The sequence below is a fragment of the Rutidosis leptorrhynchoides genome, chromosome 9, assembly GCF_046630445.1.
Source record: "Rutidosis leptorrhynchoides isolate AG116_Rl617_1_P2 chromosome 9, CSIRO_AGI_Rlap_v1, whole genome shotgun sequence".
Taxonomy (NCBI): domain Eukaryota; kingdom Viridiplantae; phylum Streptophyta; class Magnoliopsida; order Asterales; family Asteraceae; genus Rutidosis; species Rutidosis leptorrhynchoides.
The window spans coordinates 119194580-119200386 of record NC_092341.1 but is presented as its reverse complement, the minus strand read 5'-3'; positions in this window follow the sequence as shown (position 1 = coordinate 119200386).

Sequence of the window (5807 nt, the reverse complement as noted above, 5' to 3'; positions counted from 1 at the left end):
TTCATGCAAGGTACAAGTATAAAAACATGTTAGAACGATTGCACAAATATTTGGTTAAGTTTGATTAAAAGTCAACTTGGTCGGGTCAAAGTCAACGAAAAAGTCAACATGTTCGGGTCGGGTCCCGAACTATTTTTCTGAGGTTTTTAATCATATATGAGCATGTTAGAACAAGTTTCATGTGAATCGGAGGTCCGTAGTATGCCAAACATTTTTCGTATTTTGGACATGGAGGTCAGAACCTGACCACGGCTTATGTCGCGCCGCGACATAAGCTGGCCGCGCCGCGGCATTGGCCGTGCGCTGGTACCTGGTCAGTCTCAATTGTTCAAATCCCAAATCAAAACTCTTTCAAGCATAAATTACAAACCGCTAACTCTTAGAACTCGCACCTTATATCGTTGGAAAGGTAATTTGACAAAGAACACAACTAAATATATTTCACCAACCAAAAACATTATTTGTAACAATCGGCTTTCCAAAATAAATGATCGATTAATGCACACATTTAATACTCGAATTTGTTAAGTGCACATTTATGATTCGGGCATTTAATGCATACATACAACATGCCGTTTTGTAGGTAATCGAGCATACAATACAACTAACTACTTACTAACAATAATTCATGGCATTCAATGTATCATCTATTCATTTCAAGCTTATCAAACCCTAACCCAAATTCACCAAAAATTACTAATCAAGTTTATGGAGTTTTCTCAAGCAACCTACACATCAAATTGAAGCTAGTGATACTAGGAACACAATTAGAACATGAACTTTTAACATCTAACAACATATGATCATCCAAAATTCAAGAACAACACACCAAAATTCAAGTTCATGCTAGTTATACTAAAACAACGAGATCGAGCATACAAATTACATACACGACATCACAATGAGCCATAGACACTAACTAACACCATTTCAAGTCAAAAACACGAATTTAGAGAAATCTAGAGTTTTAGAAATGTTACCCAAACGAGATGAAGTTGGTACCAAAATGAAGAGGATGAAGAGAGGATCACGAATATGTAATTTATTTTGTTGTAAGCCTCCTAGGTCGAATTTAGATGATGATTGAATGAATTTGGTAAATGTGTGTGTGTTCTTGCTAGAGAGAAAGAGAGAGAGAGGGAGATAGTTGAATGGTGGTGATTGGGGTGGACTAGTTGACCTAGTCAACTAGTTTGCCCCGTGTCAATTTTAGTCCCTCGAGTTTGTAGTCGGGTGCGGAAAATACCTAAACGGAATATTTTAAAACGCGTATTAACGGGAGATGTTATAAACATATAACGGAGTTTAAATTAGTATAACGGAAAAGTAAATGGAAAAAGGCGGGATGTTACATTACCTACTCCTTAAAAGAAATTTCGTCCCGAAATTTAAGTAGGCGTAGTAGTCGTTGTTTCTTCCTCGAGATCTTGCGTTTCTGAATTCACGAATAGATGAGGATACTTCCTTTGCATTTGATCTTGTCTTTCCCAAGTAAACTCGGGTCCCCTTTTGGCATTCCAACGGACTTAAACAATCGGGATTCGGCTTTGTTTCAATGTCTTGACGGAGGTGTCCACAATTTCAACCGGTTCCTCCACAAAATGAAGTTTGTCATCAATAGTAAGTTCCTCGAGAGGGATGACGATATCGGGTTCGGCAAGACACTTTTTCAAGTTAGATACATGGAAGGTAGGATGAACGGAACTCAGTTGAGGCGGAAGATCTAAACGATAAGCAACGGTTCCAATACGCTCCAAGATTTCGAAAGGACCAATATACCGCGGATTTAGCTTCCCGCGTTTCCCAAAACGGATTACACCCTTCCAAGGTGCGACTTTTAACATTACTCGGTCACCGACTTGAAATTCAAGATCGTTACGTCGTTTGTCGGTATAGCTCTTTTGACGACTTCGGGCCGTCCTAAGCCTATCTCGGATTTGAACGATTTTCTCGGTGGTTTCGTGAATGAGTTCGGGTTCGGTGATTTGCACGTCGCCTACCTCGGCCCAACAAAGAGGTGAACGACATTTGCGGCCATATAGCGCTTCAAAAGGTGCGGATTTAATACTCGCGTGATAACTATTGTTATAAGAGAACTCGGCGAGAGGTAAGTGCTTGTCCCAAGCTTTTCCGAAATCAACCACGCAAGCTCGTAGCATGTCTTCCAAGGTTTGAATTGTACATTCGCTTTGTCCATCGGTTTGAGGATGATATGCGGTGCTCATGTCTAAACGCGTTCCCAACGCTTCTTGCAATGTACGCCAAAATCTAGAAACGAAACGGCCATCTCGGTCGGAGATAATCGATAAAGGTACACCGTGTCGGGCTACGATCTCCTTAATGTAAAGTTGTGCAAGTTTCTCCATTTTGTCCGTTTCTTTCATGGCAAGGAAGTGTGCGGATTTGGTGAGACGGTCAACAATAACCCAAATGGTATCATAACCGCCCGTCGTTTTTGGTAGTTTGGTGATAAAATCCATCGTTATTCTTTCCCACATCCATTGCGGGATCTCGGGTTGTTGAAGTAGTCCGGACGGTCTTTGGTGTTCGGCCTTGACTTTGGAACATGTCAAACACTTGGAAACATAAGTAGCTACGTCCCTTTTGATGTTCGGCCACCAATATAGTTGTTTAAGGTCGTGGTACATCTTATTGGCACCGGGGTGAATCGAGTATCGTGACTTATGGGCTTCATCTAAAATAAGGCTTCGTAGGTCCCCATAACTAGGCACCCAAATCCTTCCAGCATAATATCGGAGTCTGGTCTCCCTAATTTCGAATCGAGAGACGAGCATGTTCAAGAGCTCGTGTGAAAGGTTTTCATCCTTGAGGGCCTCATCTTGGGCCACACGAATTTGACTATTGAGGTTGCTGTGAATGGTGATGTTTAAAGCTCGGACACGAAGAGGCACCGCTCTTTCTTTTCGACTTAAGGCATCGGCTACTACGTTTGCCTTCCCGGGATGGTAACGAAGCTCGCAATCGTAATCGTTCAAAGTTTCAATCCACCGTCGTTGTCTCATGTTTAGTTGCTTTTGATCGAAAATGTGTTGGAGACTTTTGTGGTCGGTAAAGATAGTACTCTTGGTTCCATAAAGATAGTGTCTCCACATTTTAAGTGCAAAGACAACGGCTTCGAGTTCGAGATCATGTGTCGTGTAGTTTCGTTCATGAATTTTGAGTTGTCGGGAGGCATAAGCAATGACTTTCTTTCGTTGCATCAATACACACCCAAAACCATGTTTCGAGGCATCGCAATATACAACAAAATCATCATTGCCTTTGGGAAGTGACAAGATAGGAGCGGTGGTTAGCTTTGTCTTCAAGATTTGGAACGCGGATTCTTGCTCGGTCGCCCAAATGAATTTCTTTCCCTTGTGAGTTAATGCGGTTAGAGGACGTGCAACCAAAGAGAAGTTTTTGATGAATCTACGATAGTACTCAGCGAGACCCAAGAATTGACGAATGTGAGTAGGAGTAGTAGGAGTCTCCCATTTACTAATGGCTTCGATCTTCGTGGGATCGACTTTAATACCTTGATCACTTACAACATGACCAAGAAATTGAACTTCCTTCAACCAAAATTCACACTTGGAGAATTTGGCATAAAGTCGTTCTTGTCTCAAGAGTTCAAGCACAAGTCGGAGATGTTGTTCGTGCTCTTCTTCATTTTTAGAATAGATCAATATATCATCGATGAACACAATAACGAATTTATCGAGATACGGTTTGCACACGCGGTTCATAAGATCCATGAACACCGCCGGTGCGTTAGTGAGACCAAATGTCATGACGAGGAATTCATAACTACCATAACGAGTCCGGAAAGCGGTTTTGGAGACATCTTCCCCCTTAACCCTTAATTGATGATAACCCGAGCGGAGATCGATTTTCGAATATATACAAGACCCTTGTAGTTGATCAAAGAGGTCATCGATGCGAGGAAGAGGATATCGGTTCTTAACCGTTAATTTATTTAGTTCACGATAATCAATGCACATTCGTAGGGATCCGTCTTTCTTTTTAACAAACAAAATCGGAGCGCCCCAAGGTGAATGGCTAGGTTGGATAAAACCACAGTCAAGTAGTTCTTGGATTTGACTTTGCAATTCTTGCATTTCGGATGGAGCAAGTCTATACGGTGCACGTGCTACGGGTGCGGCTCCCGGAATAAGATCGATTTGGAATTCAACCGGTCGATGAGGTGGAAGACCCGGCAATTCGTCGGGAAATACATCGGAAAAGTCACTAACAATTGGCACATCATCGATATGCTTCTCATCGGACTCGACTTTCTTAACGTGGGCAAGGATCGCAAAACAACCCTTACGGAGTAGTTTTCTAACTTTAAGGCACGAAACAAGGTTGAGTCTGGTGCAACTCTTATCGCCATAAACGATCAAAGGTTCACCATTCTCGATAGGAATTTGGATTGCGTTAAGATCACAAAGGATGTGAGATTTCGTTTTGACTAACCAATTCATACCGATTTTTACATCAAAGCTTCCTAGTTCCAGGGGTATCAAGTCAATTTCAAATTCCTTACCCAAAATGTTTAACGTACACCCCCGGTAATATGTGTCGGCACTTAATAGTTTCCCGTTAGCCACTTCAATGGTATAAGTGGTATCTAATGGAAGAGGTGGAGTGCTAAAAGAATGAGTCAAAGTCTTGGATACAAAGCATTTATCGGCACCCGAATTGAATAAGCAAGAGACATAAGAATTGTTGAGAAGAAACGTACCCGTGACTAGTTCAGTGTCATCCCGGGCTTCCTCGGTGTTGATGTTGAAAGCTCGGTCGCGCGTATTGGGGTTATCTTTCCTCTTCGGGCATGCATTTCTATAATGGCCCGTTTGGCCACATTCGTAACAAGTGCCCGTCTTTGGTGCATTGGGCCACTTTCGAGCGACGGGAGTGGCACTTTTACAATCGTTGGCCTTATGACCAATTCCTTGGCACCGATGGCAAATTAGCTTACTACATTCGCCAAAGTGATGTTTGTTGCATTTGTTGCAAAGAGGTAGAATTCCGGCATAACCCTTCTTGCCGTCGGAGGTGAAAGATTTCTTGGCAAAGTTGTTGTTGCTTGATTGGGGAGCTTCCCATTTTCTTTTGTTGTTACCCGACTTGTCCTCGGATTTAGGTGCCGGTACTACGATTTCGTCCACTGTCTATATCAATTTGCGGGCCATGTTCAAAGCTTCTTGATGATTAGGGGGTTTGGATGAAATTACTCCGTGTTTGATGCTCTTTGGAAGACCATCCATGTAAAGTTCAACCCTTAAAGCTTCGGGGTTCACAAGATTTGGGCACATCAAGGCTAGTTCGGAAAATCGTTGATTATAAGCCTTGAGATCATTTCCTTTCGCCTTTAAAGTTCTTAGCTCTTGTTCGAGCCTTCGGGTTTCTTCACGAGGGAAATATTCGACAATCATCTTTTCCCTCAAGTCGGCCCAAGAGAGGGCGTGAGCTTCATCGGTACCCACTGATTGTACATAAGTATTCCACCATGTAAGAGCGACACCGGCGAAGGTGTGAGTGGAGTATTTGACCTTGTCTTGGTCCCGACAACCGCTTATGCTAAAGACGGCTTCCGTTTGCTCAAACCATCGGGTGAGCACGACCGGTCCTCCGGTTCCATCAAAAGTGTGAGGTTTGCACCCCATGAAAGCTTTATAGGAGCATCCTTCATTTGAGTTACCGGCTCCATTGTTGTTGTTGTTGTTGTTGTGGTTGTTATTATTATTGTTGTTGGATGAGTGACCGGCCATGGCCGCATCTACGGCGGTAGCTATCATCCGTTC